A 14320-nucleotide genomic window follows, 5' to 3' on the forward strand; every position below is an offset into this window, starting at 1 on the left:
CCCAAACATTAAAGTAATCAGTATCCCAATTTGGTTGTACAGGTAATTTATTTCCAAAAAATTCTGTAAGCACAACAATGTACGAGCCTTACTGAAGTCTGAGTGGACAAACTAAGAGATAATCTATCCCTAACTAGGTTACAAAATAAGGGGAAAGTCATTATTAAGGTTGTAAGAGTCATGATTTTTGGTTCACCTGTTGCAGAAACTTTTAAGTTGTGGTTTTAGTGCAGTGAAACATCAGCATGGAGACACTCACAAGACAACACTCCCATGAGGGTTAAGTCTCAGGCTTCCTCTTCACCTGTTTCCTGACAAGGAATGAAGACACGCCCCCTCTCCCCCAGGGAACCCCAGAAGGAGCACCAGCTCTGGTGCGCACTAAGCCATACAGCCTCCCTTCCACGACAGTAAAGCAGAACAGAACACTGTGTCCCCCACCTGGCGCTGGAAAGCAAACATGATGGAGGGCAAACAGGCCAAATCTGAGTGGGTGGCTTTGTGACCTGGTGCACTGGGCCACAATGCCAGTCAAATTTACAGCAACTATAAAAAGTTGCAGTTTCTTCAACAAAATTATGGCCTGCAATTTTCTTAAAGCACTGATCATTAGAGAAAGAAAAGGAGTACTTGTGGCACCTTAGAGACTAACCAATTTATTTGAGCATAAGCATCCGATGAAGTGAGCTGCAGCTCACGAAAGCTCATGCTCAAATAAACTGGTTAGTCTCTAAGGTGCCACAAGTCCTCCTTTTCTTTTTGCGAATACAGACTGACACGGCTGCTACTCTGAAACCTGTCATTAGAGAAAGTTATTTCACAATTCCAGAGTCTTTATACTACTAAAGTCTTCAAGTAAACTCTACCACAGGTCATTTCTCAGCATTTGAGCAATGTAAGGTTTGTTATTCAGCTAAGACTACTGCATAAAAAGGCAATACACTTAGGTAGTTCACATCGTTCTGAGAGGTTTTAGATCGGGGTGGGCAAACTATGGCCCGTGGGACCCTCCTGCCAGGCCCCTGAGTTCCTGGCCCGGGAGGCTAGCCCCCAACCCCTCCCCTGCTGCTCCCCCTCCCCTGCAGCCTCAGCTAACTGTGCTGCTGGCGCAATGCTCCGGGCGGCAGCGCAGCTGCAGAGCCGTGGCCTGTCCTGGTGCTCTGTGCTGCGCCGTGGCGTGGCTGACTCCAGCCAGACGGCATGGCTGCCTGTCCTGGTGCTCTGTGCTGCGCCGTGGCGTGGCTGACTCCAGCCAGACGGCATGGCTGCCTGTCCTGGTGCTCTGTGCTGCGCCGTGGCGTGGCTGACTCCAGCCAGACGGCATGGCTGCCTGTCCTGGTGCTCTGTGCTGCGCCGTGGTGTGGCTGACTCCAGCCAGACGGCATGGCTGCCTGTCCTGGTACTCTGTGCTGCGCCGTGGCTGACTCCAGCCAGACGGCATGGCTGCCTGTCCTGGTGCTCTGGGCGGCGCAGCTGTAACGCTGCCAGCCACTGGTGCTTCAGGGAGTGCGGTAAGGGGGCAGGGAGCAGGGGGGGGGCAGGGGTTGGATAGAGGGCAGGGGAGTTTGGGGCAGTGGTCGGGGGTGGCGGTGTGGATAGGGGGCAGGGCTGTCAGAGGGTAGGAAACAGGGGGGTTGAATGGGGGCAGGGGTCCGGGGGGGGGCAGTCAGGAAGGAGAGGAGGGGTTGGATGGGGCGACTGGGGGCAGTCAGGGGCAGGGGTTTCGGGGGTGGTCAGGGGACAGGGAGAAGGGGTGGTTGAATGGGGGCAGGGGTCCCGGGGCGGGGGTGGGGGGAGTCAGGAATGAGAGGAGGGGTTGGATGGGGCAGGGGGGGCAGTCAGGGGCGGGGGTCCCGGGGTGGTCTGGGGACAGGGAGCTGGGGGGGGGGCGGATGGGGCAGGAGTCCTGGGGGGTGCCGTTAGCAGGCGAAAGGCAGGGGGGAGGGGGTGTCAGATAGGAGGCGGGGGCCGGGCCACGCCTGGTTGTTTGGGGAAGCACAGCCTCCCTTAACCAGCCTTTCGTACAATTTCGGAAACCCGATGTGGCCCTCAGGCCAAAAAGTTTGCCCACCCCTGTTTTAGATTCTAGATTAAGCAATCAAGTTCTACAAACGGATGAGTGGGTTTGCTTTTACTTAGCCACAGAATATGCCCTTAACAGCAGATATAAAACTAGAATTCCGGTCTTAGAAAAAGTACCTCTTTCAGTACTAACTTCAGACAGACCTTGGAGGAAGTAGCTCTTCTGCCTAGTTACTAAGTATATTTTAATCACTGCAGATTTGTTCAGTCTCATTGATGTAGGAGTAAAAAATGCCAAATCCTATTGCCCAACGTTCTGGGAACCTCTCATACACCAAAGTAGCTATATAATCTTTAAAGTTACTGCAGTAAAGAAGTTGCCAACCCCATTCCCCACTCAGTGAATCAACCTTCACCACCTAACATTTATTTTGCACTTTATATCCTCAAAATGTCTTATTTGGACTTATACAAGAATTGAAAAGGTTGCCTATCCAAGGCTCAGGACATTCTAGTTAAAAAAACTAAAATGCAATGAAACAATAGCTTACCCCTGACAGTCAGCCACACTCGATCAGCTAATAAACATCTGTTAATCTTCACCACACCCATCGGGAAGGGTGAGCATACACCATCCCCATTTTACAGATGGAGAAGCTGAGGCAGAGAGATTTGGTGACTTGCCCAAAGTGAGTGAAGGCCTGGTATCATCCAAAATGCAGTCTGTAAAGAAGTCAGTTGGAGTAGTATTTTTGGTTTTCTGATAATAGAATGCAACTTCTTTATGATCTTTGCAAATATTTTGTAATCTGCATTTACGAGATAGATCTAAAAGGCTACTGTTGCTTCTACCTCTTTTAATCATTTGGCTGTCAATGGGTTTTCTCCTCCTACTGCTACAGCTCCACAGACAGTCAGTAAAAAACTCAAGTACATAAAGTAACAAAAAGGTATTAAATGAGACCTCAGAGGTATCTTGGACAACAGAATGTGTGGCTAAGTGCTAGAATCACAAGAGTACAGACAGCTGGAAAGGGTGGCATGAGCAGGAAGGATCTCTTTCTTTTTTTTACAACTTTTTGTTTTATTTTTCAGAAATTTCATATTTCATTTTATCCTGGGTGGAAGATGTGGGGAGTGTCCTGCCCTCCGAGGGGGTTAGGCAGGTATCAAGAAAAACAGCAGCTTTCAATAATGCGGCAGAAGTTATTTTGTTTAGCAACAACAACTGAACTGAAAAATCATAGACCATCATTTAGCTTAACTGTGGTTTGAAATAATAACACAAGATGCTAAAAATCTTGAAAACTGAGGAATTTATAGAAAACAAAAAAAAAGTAATTACAGTCATGTTAGTAGCATTACTTTAATGAAGGAGGGGAGAAACATTTTTTCTAGGACTGTAATCACTTTCTATAAGTAAATCTTTTCTCCAAAATTCTTAAAATGGTTGGTACGTCTGAGGTTTCAAAGATGTCAACTGGTCACAACAAACCCAAAGTACAAACTGTGAATATTAATTCTGGTTGGTACAAAATTGCATGTGAAGAATCTAATACTGCAGTAGCAGCTCTGCATACCAGCTCAGAAAGGGCTTTCCACGTGGGAATTAGCATGGAAAAAGAGACAAAGTCAGTTGTGGAAAAAGAAAATTAAGTCGTTGTGAGGGTGGAGAGACATTGAGTGCGACATATTAAGAGACACGGCCAGATGAAGAGGGAGGGACAGAATTATCTAGAGCTTTGAATGCAATCACAAAAAGCTTGAATTTGATGCACTGGAAAGTCTCTAAGAGAGGAGTATCAGTCAGAAAAAACTGGCATGAATGATATTAGCAGCTGCATTTTTGTTAAGGACTGGAGATCATGATAGTACACATAATCAATCCATCGAACACTGAATGGCTCTTGGAGATAAATAGATAATATAGTTATTTTCTGTGCTGTTTATGTTGGAAATCTCTGTACTATGACTGTTCAATAGAAACAATTTCTTACATAAGATTAGAAGGTAGAAATTACTGATAGGTGTTCAGAAACCACACTAAGCCATATAAGAACCTAGACAACCAAATTCTTAAAACTAAAGCTATTTCTTTTAAAAAGTGGGTGGAAAAATCTAGGAAACATTAACACCACATTTTATAACTCAATGTGGCAGCTTGATCTACAAATATTTCAGACATATAGTAAGTTTAGAGTAAAAAAAAAAAAAAAAAGTAGCATTTTACTTGCATCTAGGAACAGGTCATTAGAAAGAGAAAGTCCAGGATCTATGGAGCCAAACCTCAAAATTCCATGTAAATGGGACCAACTCCACCCAATTTACTGGAATTATCCACCTTGTACTAGGTTTGAATTGGCCCATAGTGTAAAATCTACACATATCCCATATGTTGGGCCTGATCCCGCTGTTCTGAATCACACAAGTAGCACATTTTTCCAAGCAGTTCTACCCAAGATCTAACATAGTAAGAAAAGCACTTTTCATCATCCATAAATCAAATATTTGAAAGTAATGTTAAAATTTAGAGTCAGCATTTCTGAGCTACCTGCTGTCACAAAATGATGTAAGGGGCTACTAAAATAGGATGGGAACTGATTTATACTCACATTCAGAAAAGAAAGTGTACTGCTAAATATTTAACACAATCACCTTTCAATTTTTGATCCAGGATTGAAACTGTCAAATAATGCTGCTTTCTAGCCCCATGGTGGCTGTCAGTAGAAAGCTCAGAAATGACAATTTTAATCAAACATGTCCAATCTAAAAGAGAAAACTTACCCATATATTAAAAAAAACAAAAACACACTAATTTTGCTCAGTGTAGCATATTGGAATGCAAACACCTTCAAAACCCCACACACACACCTTCCCTTCCCCCTCCCCCCCCCCCCCAAAATTACAACTATGATAACTGATGACAAAGATAAGACAAAATGACTGGAAACACAAATAGCATTGTTGCATAGCAACTAGTGATGTACATATGGTGATGTTTATGGAACAGGATATAGTTCATATTTATTGCAAAAATAAGACCAAAAATCAGCCTAGACAGCAAGCAGCAAGAGAAACAATTGTGTTTTGGGTTCCCTGTGCAACAATCATAGAAACCACACCTTCCAGTTACACAGGTTTCGTAAACTGATCTTCAGGAACATTACCCAGGCATTAGTGTTTTACGAGCAGTAGGATACATACACTAGTATCCTTACCAAAAAAGGCTGCATAAGCCAAACCAGCCAAATAACATTTTTGAGAGGTATCAACCTACACTAAATAGATATTTCAATTGTTATTCTGTAGTTGGACAATAGAGCAAATTAGGTTGGTATTTTGTACCTGGTGTTTTGGAATGCAGTACAATGCTTCATATTGTTCAACACAATAGACAATATGTGCAAAACTAAACTGATTGGGACAGGGAAGGTCCCAGAAATGCATCAACACACAAAGCCTAATATGCTTTTTGGAAGCATACAGGTAGGATGGGCTAGATTTTTAAAGGTATTTCAGTGCCTCAAGATGCAGATAGGCACCTAATGGGATTTTCACAAGGATTTAGACACCTAACTTCCATTACATACAACTTATATGGATACATACGTATGATCAGTAAGCAGACTTACATATGGACACATTGTCTGAATCAAGAACCAAAGTGGGTTCACTTTTTTTCACCTTCCAGATTTTAACAGATTTTAAGTAACCATCTTTATCATGACAAGAACAAGAACTGGAAATCTCTCGCAGTAGTCCGGGAGTTATGCAACATGATACTATGTGGAGGATCATCTATTATTCCTCAAGCTTGATCCCTTATCCCTTGATCCCTTGTTCAGAGAGGTCCACAGAGAAAGAACAAGGTGAAGTAGTGGCTGAAGTGCCTTAAATCTGTGTAGCAACCTCTCTCTGGCTACTGTTAAAAGTAGCAATGGCAGAATTCAGAGGCAGCTATATTCCATCCCTCCTTTCTCAGCCAGAAAGGATGGTCACTTTCCTGAGGTCCACAGGAAGAGGAGGGAGAAATAAGGAAATATCTTTGGCCTATGAACATACTCTAAAAGAAAGAGGAAGTACTGTAGATTTAATCAATTGGGTTTTTATAAGTTTTTTTGTTTCATTTTGTTTTAAAACTAGTACTGTGTTTAGGAAAGGTGTTGACTTGAAAGCACTGGAAAATGAAGTACTCCATTTATCTACAGAACAAATGCATTTCACCCACATTGTTTTACTAATGTCTCAACCCAGACTCAGAAGGAGCATTCAAATGGAAGAATGATCTCCATGCTAATTTTGTTTTTGGGTCACCTGCTCAGATTGGCACTTCTACCAGCATTCTTGTTAATTGTAGTGCAGTTTGTGACAGACACTTTAAAAACAAAAAGAACAGGAGTACTTGTGGCACCTTAGAGACTAACAAATTTATTTGAGCATAAGCCTTCGTGAGCTACAGCTCACTTCATCAGATGCATATTTTCCAAAAAAAAAAAGGGGGGAGGGGGGAAGCTTCACCATTATGGCTGCCACCCTCACCACCTCCTGGGACATTGGGATCCATCATGACACCAATGGGCATTTGTCATCCTAATCCTGAGAGATGTCCCGACCAAACCAGGCCAAGAGAGGGACTCAGATGACGTTTCTGCTTCCACTGGCTCCGGATGTATCCCAACCACCACCTCGGATGTGAGAAGTTCAGTGTGTCCCCTACCCCTTCCCATCTTTTCCCTTCCCACCTTACTACTTCTCTTTCCTAAAAGTCTCACTTACCCAGCCAAAACTGTGTATTTTGCAACACTGCTTTAAGGCTGTGACCAAAGCTGCAATTAAAAGCAATGTCCTAACTGCCCAATGTTTATACAAGTTTGCCAGGTCTCCAAGTGGCTGATAAAACTATATGCTTGTGCCTATTTTTCTTCCCAGCAGTGAGACTGGAAATAAAAGTCATTCAATGACTTAATTCTTCTCTTCACTCATCACCCTGAACACTTGTTCCACTAGACTGTTTGTTCCTGATAAACACTGCAAATTCTACTCAGTAGAGCCATATGCCTTCAACAAACACTATGCAGTTATTAAAAAACCACCAAGTTGAGAGAGTAGTACTGTGTAAAAGTGTGAAAAGAACTCCAAGTAGCACTCTCTAGATTTCTATGATGGACAAATTATAGAAGCAGACTATCAATGCTGGTTTAGTCCTACAGTGAATCCCTAATATCCTCAGATAGCTTTGCTGAGGTTTAACTATACACAATCTAATCCACCAAACAGGTACAGAGTGCAGCATATTCTCTGTACAGATTTCCATAGGCTACCAGCATTATACACAATTTTATAAATACTGTAGCTCTATCCATATAAAAACCTAAAGCCCAGGGACTAGTGTCTACACTAGAAACACTACAGCAGCAGCTCTGCCACAACAGTGTAGACATGTACTACAGCAACGGAAAACGTTCTTCCATCACTGTAGTAAAATCCACCTCTCCGAGATGCCTTAATTCGGTTGACGGAAGAATTTTTCTGTCACCCCAGCAGCGTCTACACTGGAGCTTACGTTGCCTTAATTACATCACGCAGGGTGTGACATTTTTCATAATCCTGAGCTATGAAGTTAAATCAATCTAACTTGGTAGCATAGACCAGCCCTGAAACAAACTGCATATTCTTCCTTAGGATTTCTCCAATGGTTTATGAGTGCAAGTCCAAATCAGTTAATTATCTAGATATACTTGATTCCCCAAAGTCTGAGCCAATACTGCCGATTACTCATTGCATACTTTTAGGGCTGTAGGAAAGCCAAGGGCAAAATTTTATAATGGTAGTGAGTTCAGAAGCAAATTTTTGGTGAGCCAGCCTAAAAACAATGGGAAAATAAGTATATTTTAAGAGGAGACACATTAATTAGTTTTTCAAGGAAAGGAATAGCAGAAGCCAAAGAAAGCTTGAATTCTAGTTAACTGTAAGAAATAGTCTTTCCAAACCTTTGTATGGCAAACTGGCTACATTTTACAATTCACATTAATGAATAAAACAAGTATTTATATCAATGGATCTCAAAAGTGGCGAAGTTATACTTAAATGTTAGTTCAACCCACTCAATATATAAGGTCTGAATACTCCAACTCTGTCCAGCCAGCTTTAATATTTCTTTACTCAATTACTTGATATGAACAGATTAGCATCCCCCAAATTATTTGTCAGTATAAGAACAAAAGATGACCTTATAAAACTGTGTATAATCTCTAGCATGCACTCCTGAAGATTAAACAAATTAAGAGAACAAATCTTAAGCACCTCATTTCTTCTCCAATTGAAGAAATGGGCACAGAGGATTGATGTACTAGCTTATTTTTCCTTTAAAAAATAAAAACAAGACACTTCTGATGAAGTGGATATAAAGATGGCGCAGTTACAAAATTAATGGAAATTACCTAAAGATGCCAGAGGACGTATGTCTACATTACTCAATGTGAAAGAACTGGCGATCTCTTGTCAAGAGAGACCCAGAACAGGAGTACCATGGAAGGGCTGTTTTAAATCTAGATTGAGGTCAGCTAGCACAACTGTTTCTGGAAGCTGACATAACGCTCATTCATAGTTTGTATACCTGGCACCAACTAGTGCTATCAGTCCCCAGTTTTCAAAAGCATCGTATTTTACCAAAGTTACTTGATTTTTAAACTTAATAAAATAAAATTGAAGTACAACAAAAAAAAGCATGGTAGGAATGTAGGCCCACATTAGATATGGATGAACCCTGGCTTTAAATTGAGTTGGGATTAATAGCGGAACTGAGCAATAGACTCATGGCATGCAACCAAAGAAGTCATGAGAAAGAAGAGCTGTTGTGTTAAACTTGTAATGAGCCTTCAAAATAGCTAAAGTAACAGAAATAAATATGGTTAACTGGGTACCAGGTCCAGTAAATAATTGGATGTATAAGAAACTCCTTCATCTGGCCTTAGCTAGGGTCTAATAATTGGCAACGACACCACTTGTTTGTTAAAGGGTATAAAAAAGTAAACTCATAAAAGGGTTAATACTTGCTGCCCAAGTCAGAGCTGACCAATATGGATTTAAGGACCCCTGCGTTTTCCCCATTTGTAAGTATCTTAATCAAATACTTATAAGTGTTTTGTTACTGTTTGGCGGTAGTAAATTGCTTATTATTTAGGCGTGTTTAGCGCAACTGTGTAAATACCATACAGCCTTTGGGTTTAATAAAGGAATTTATGGTTAAATTGGTGCAATGGTAATACCCTACATAAATAACAGTAATTCCAATAAGCACATTTTTGGCTTAAGTGTATATCATCACACAACTTATTATAAGCATGTAACAAAAAATCCACACATGGGAAGTCAATGGTCTGGGCTTAGCGAGAGGCACAAATCAGGGATGTTTATGAATGCTCACATAATTCACCCATTAGTTGCCTCTTAAACTAAGTTTGTATAAGCTCACTGGGGCAGGGGATATCTTCCTATAAATCTACACAGTGCCTCTGACAACTGGGTTCTCACCTGCAGGCTCTAACATAATGCATATCCGTATACAAGCCTATCACATATTTTTTATGTTATTTCTTCACTAAGCAGTGTTAGTCAGACAGACATGCTGTTAGGTCCCACTGAATCATAGAATATCAGGGTTGGAAGGGACCCCAGAAGGTCATCTAGTCCAACCCCCTGCTCAAAGCAGGACCAATTCCCAGTTAAATCATCCCAGCCAGGGCTTTGTCAAGCCTGACCTTAAAAACCTCTAAGGAAGGAGATTCTACCACCTCCCTAGGTAACGCATTCCAGTGTTTCACCACCCTCTTAGTGAAAAAGTTTTTCCTAATATCCAATCTAAACCTCCCCCACTGCAACTTGAGACCATTACTCCTCGTTCTGTCATCTGCTACCATTGAGAACAGTCTAGAGCCATCCTCTTTGGAACCCCCTTTCAGGTAGTTGAAAGCAGCTATCAAATCCCCCCTCATTCTTCTCTTCTGCAGGCTAAACAATCCCAGCTCCCTCAGCCTCTCCTCATAAGTCATGTGTTCCAGACCCCTAATCATTTTTGTTGCCCTTCGCTGGACTCTCTCCAATTTATCCACATCCTTCTTGTAGCGTGGGGCCCAAAACTGGACACAGTACTCCAGATGAGGCCTCACCAATGTCGAATAGAGGGGAACGATCACGTCCCTCGATCTGCTCGCTATGCCCCTACTTATACATCCCAAAATGCCATTGGCCTTCTCGGCAACAAGGGCACACTGCTGACTCATATCCAGCTTCTCATCCACTGTCACCCCTAGGTCCTTTTCCGCAGAACTGCTGCCTAGCCATTCGGTCCCTAGTCTGTAGCTGTGCATTGGGTTCTTCCGTCCTAAGTGCAGGACCCTGCACTTATCCTTATTGAACCTCATCAGATTTCTTTTGGCCCAATCCTCCAATTTGTCTAGGTCCTTCTGCATCCTATCCCTCCCCTCCAGCGTATCTACCACTCCTCCCAGTTTAGTATCATCCGCAAATTTGCTGAGAGTGCAATCCACACCATCCTCCAGATCATTTATGAAGATATTGAACAAAACCGGCCCTAGGACCGACCACTGAAGTCAATAGAAGCATGATCAGGGCTTGCATCATTAAAATCCTTTTGAACACAGACAAACCTTAAAACAGACGAAAATTACTACTGTGAAGGGTACATCTACACTGCAGATCGGGGTGTGATTTGCAACTCTCGTAGACATACCAGTGCTGGCTTTAATCTAGCTAGCTTGCTAAAAATAGTAGCAAGGAAGAGGTAATGTGGACTTCTGCTTGGGCTGCTCAAGCCCACCTAACCCCGTAGGTACATATTCACTTGAGCCACCCATGCCACTGTGCTTTCACTGCTATTTTTTATAAGCTAGCTAAATTAAAGCTAGTGTGAGTAGTCTATACAAATTGCAATCAGATCCCTGGTCCCAGTGTAGACATATTCCACAACTGCAGCAATGCCCAAAAAGTCACAGTTGTGAAAAAGGCTAATATGATTCTGGATTAATGGGAGTGTCAAATGTAAGATATGGGAGGCGACTGTCCCATTCAATCTGGCACTGGTGAGGCCTCAGCTGGAGTACTGTATCTAGTTTTGGGTGCCAAATCATAACATGTGGACAAACTGGGGAGAGTTAAAAAGAGAACAACAAAAATATAAAAGGTTTAGAAAATCTGACCTATAGGGAAAGATTTAAAAAAAAACAAACAAAAACACAACTGAGCATGTTTAGTCTTGAGAAAAGAATAACATCTTGATGAGGGGTCCTGATGACAGTCTTCAAATACTTTCGGGGTTGTTATAAAGAGGACAGTGATCAAATGTTCTCCAAGTCCAGTGAAGACTGGACAACTAATGGGCTTAATCTGCAGCATGGGAGATTTAGGTTAGATATTAGGAAATGCTTTCTAACTATAAGGGTAGTTAACCACTGAACTAGACTGCTAAGGGAGTGGAATCTCCATTACTGGACATTTTAAAGAAAAGGTTGGACAAGGTCCTGCCTCAGCACAAGGGACTGAATATGATGACTTCTTGAGGTCCCTTTCAATCCTACATTCCTATGATTCTATGAAATACACTAGCTACTTTCCAAACACAGAGGAAATAGAGTTCCCTGCTCCAAAGAGCATCCACCACTCTAAGAAGACAATGAAAGGAAGTGTGTGGAGGGGGGAAACAATACCCAAGCAAACTAATCTGGCTGATGACAGGTACCTCTTGCTACTTACATTTGTTTTCAAATTAAACAAGGCAATAAACTCCTTACCCCTTACCCTCTTTTCCTCCCTCCACAACTCAATCCACATCTTTTGTCATGGTAATTTCTAGATTCAGCTCCAGTGTCTGTAGGCCACTCTCTTCAAATAAATTAGCAGTTCATACATAAGATAAATAATGAAATAGGCATTGTGGGAAAAGTAGGTCTTCAGGAAGGATTTAAATGAGACATTAGTGACTTTACAAACCAACCCAGAAAACTGCATTGCATGCATAGAGAGTGCCATGGAAGAAGCACAGACTGTTGTTGGGTAAATGGACAAATTGTGTATCAACACATCACAGGAGGGTGGGGAGGTGGGTTCATGTCATGAGAGATGGGTCAAGGCTACTTAGGGCTTTGAAGGCTATTGCAAGAAGCTTGAGCTTGAGGTGGTATAGAAGACAGAGGGATTCCCATATAGATTCTGACCACATCACCTGACGAGCATCAAAGATGATCCTATTGGTGGTTGCATATATAGACCGAAGTGGAATGATGTGTCACAGTGCTTCTTTCAGTGAACTACTCATATGAGTAGAGTTACACAGGCTAAGACTTTACAGAATCAGGATGTAACTAAGTTTCACATAAATGATTTTCATGGATTCAGTTCATACAGCATACACAGATGAATACACAATCAAAAGACGCTAGCTTGGGTTGTAGAAAAAAAAATGTAATTTTAAAGTTAGCCATACATGAATACACAATGCAGCCAGCTTTACTCAGAATATTGCTAGAGTGTGTTTTAAGAAAAGTCACACAAGATATTCTTTGCATCATACACAAAGAATTTTCAAAGGCTTGTAATTTGGTTAAATCAAAACTAACTTTTCCAGCAGAACACCCATAGGTGCACTGTCAATGGTAGCTATTTCCATGCCAAATTTCAGTTTAATATCCCACGCCATTTTGATACTACAATTGTACAAAAGAGGGTTGCAAGGGTTCTCTTTTACTTTTCCAGTAACAAGGATTTCCTCCCCCCCACTTATAAGCAAAAATAGTTGAATCTTATTTTGGGACGTTTAAACAAATATTCATCTTAAAGTACAGACCAAACTTGAAAAATTACAGCAAGTTGTAAGAGACTGAAAAACAGGGGCTCAGAACATTAACCATTTCACAACTTTAACTATACTGGTTGCTGCTGCTCTTAGTTTATTAATCAACTTGGCTCTTAAAATTGACGTTGAGGACTTCCCACTGCCCCTAAACAAAAAGGCATAGGGATATAGATTCCTTATCTTGTTTGCAGAACTTTTTTCCCTTAAAGAACAAGTATGAAATGGAATAACTTTTTCATACTCAGAAACAATGCATGGTAGAGCAATTATGATGTAAGTACTTAGGGGTGATCACATCAGAAAAAAAAAATATCAGTGTTGACAACTGAATGAAACAAAAAATTTCACCTACTGAATAAATGAATTTAGTTTCCAATTTACAGAAAACTAAACCATTCTACCAACCTTTCTGTATACATTGTAAATCAGTTTTCTGCATACCATGCTGTCTTTGCTAACCGAAGCACAATTCCTCTAGCAATTGATTTTGGGTTTATCGAATTACGTTTTCCATTATGTTAACTTAGCATACTAATCACCGAATGGATATTAAAGGAACCCACCCAGTCTGCTGCTAACTATACACTTTATACTAACTTAGACTGTAAAACTTAGAATATTAGCAATTCAGTGGACTTCCCTTCTTTCCAAAGGGCATAACCCATTCTGAGAGATCAGAATTGTGTATTTATGGCAAGCAGTGCTTCATAAGAAGTAAAGCTGATGATCATTTATTTTATCGTGAAAGACTCCTCAGATTTAGCTAAAACATTAATGCCAAGTTCTGGTCTGGCTTACACTTCAAGATTGCACAAGACGTAAATCAGGGGAGAAAGTGGCTCAAAAAGCCTTTCTACACATTCTTCTCCATTAAAAATGAGAATCAGTATTATCCCCAGGTATTTTTTTCTTACCCCACCTTATTGTCTAATCTATCTGACGTTCTCTAGGATACACCTAGTCAGATAGCAGATGGAAAGTGTAATAGGAATCACTCTCATATAATTACCCACTCTAATGCGGAAATTTAAATTTTTCCATTTCATTGCCTTATGATAGACACAATGCAATCATAAATGTGTGCCTTACAGGAACATGTTGTATCACCATCAGTTCATAGCAATAAGTAGGTCTGTCCCTTACCCTTTTTTAAAAAACAAAACAGTATCTCAGAGACTTGTGAACGATCCCATATTTTTATGATGTCAAATCTGAAGCCTAATTATTACACTTCAAATGTCACTGTTAACTATTCCATTGTTGAGCATTCATATTCAGGGAATGTGTTTATCCACTCTAAGATATAGTGACAGATATTTGGGCAAGATGCAACAGGGACAGCTGGTTCCTGGCCAGCCTTGCAGGAGTCGAAAACGAAGAATTCAAACCATCCAAAAATCCAGCGTATCCAAATGTACTCCTCTGACC

At 41.3% G+C, this 14320-nt stretch overlaps 2 protein-coding genes across 6 annotated transcripts in view; one reads left to right on the forward strand and one right to left on the reverse strand.

Moving 5' to 3' along the window:
* The window catches only part of LOC144930624 (uncharacterized), a 459911-nt gene that overhangs the window by 164758 nt on the left and 280833 nt on the right, over positions 1-14320 (forward strand). The gene's annotated exons all lie outside the window — the stretch shown is intronic.
* GTF2F2 (general transcription factor IIF subunit 2) overlaps positions 1-14320 on the reverse strand; it is a 127551-nt gene that overhangs the window by 106704 nt on the left and 6527 nt on the right. The window lies entirely within an intron of this gene.

Source organism: Lepidochelys kempii, chromosome 1, assembly GCF_965140285.1.
Source record: "Lepidochelys kempii isolate rLepKem1 chromosome 1, rLepKem1.hap1, whole genome shotgun sequence".
NCBI lineage: Eukaryota > Metazoa > Chordata > Testudines > Cheloniidae > Lepidochelys > Lepidochelys kempii.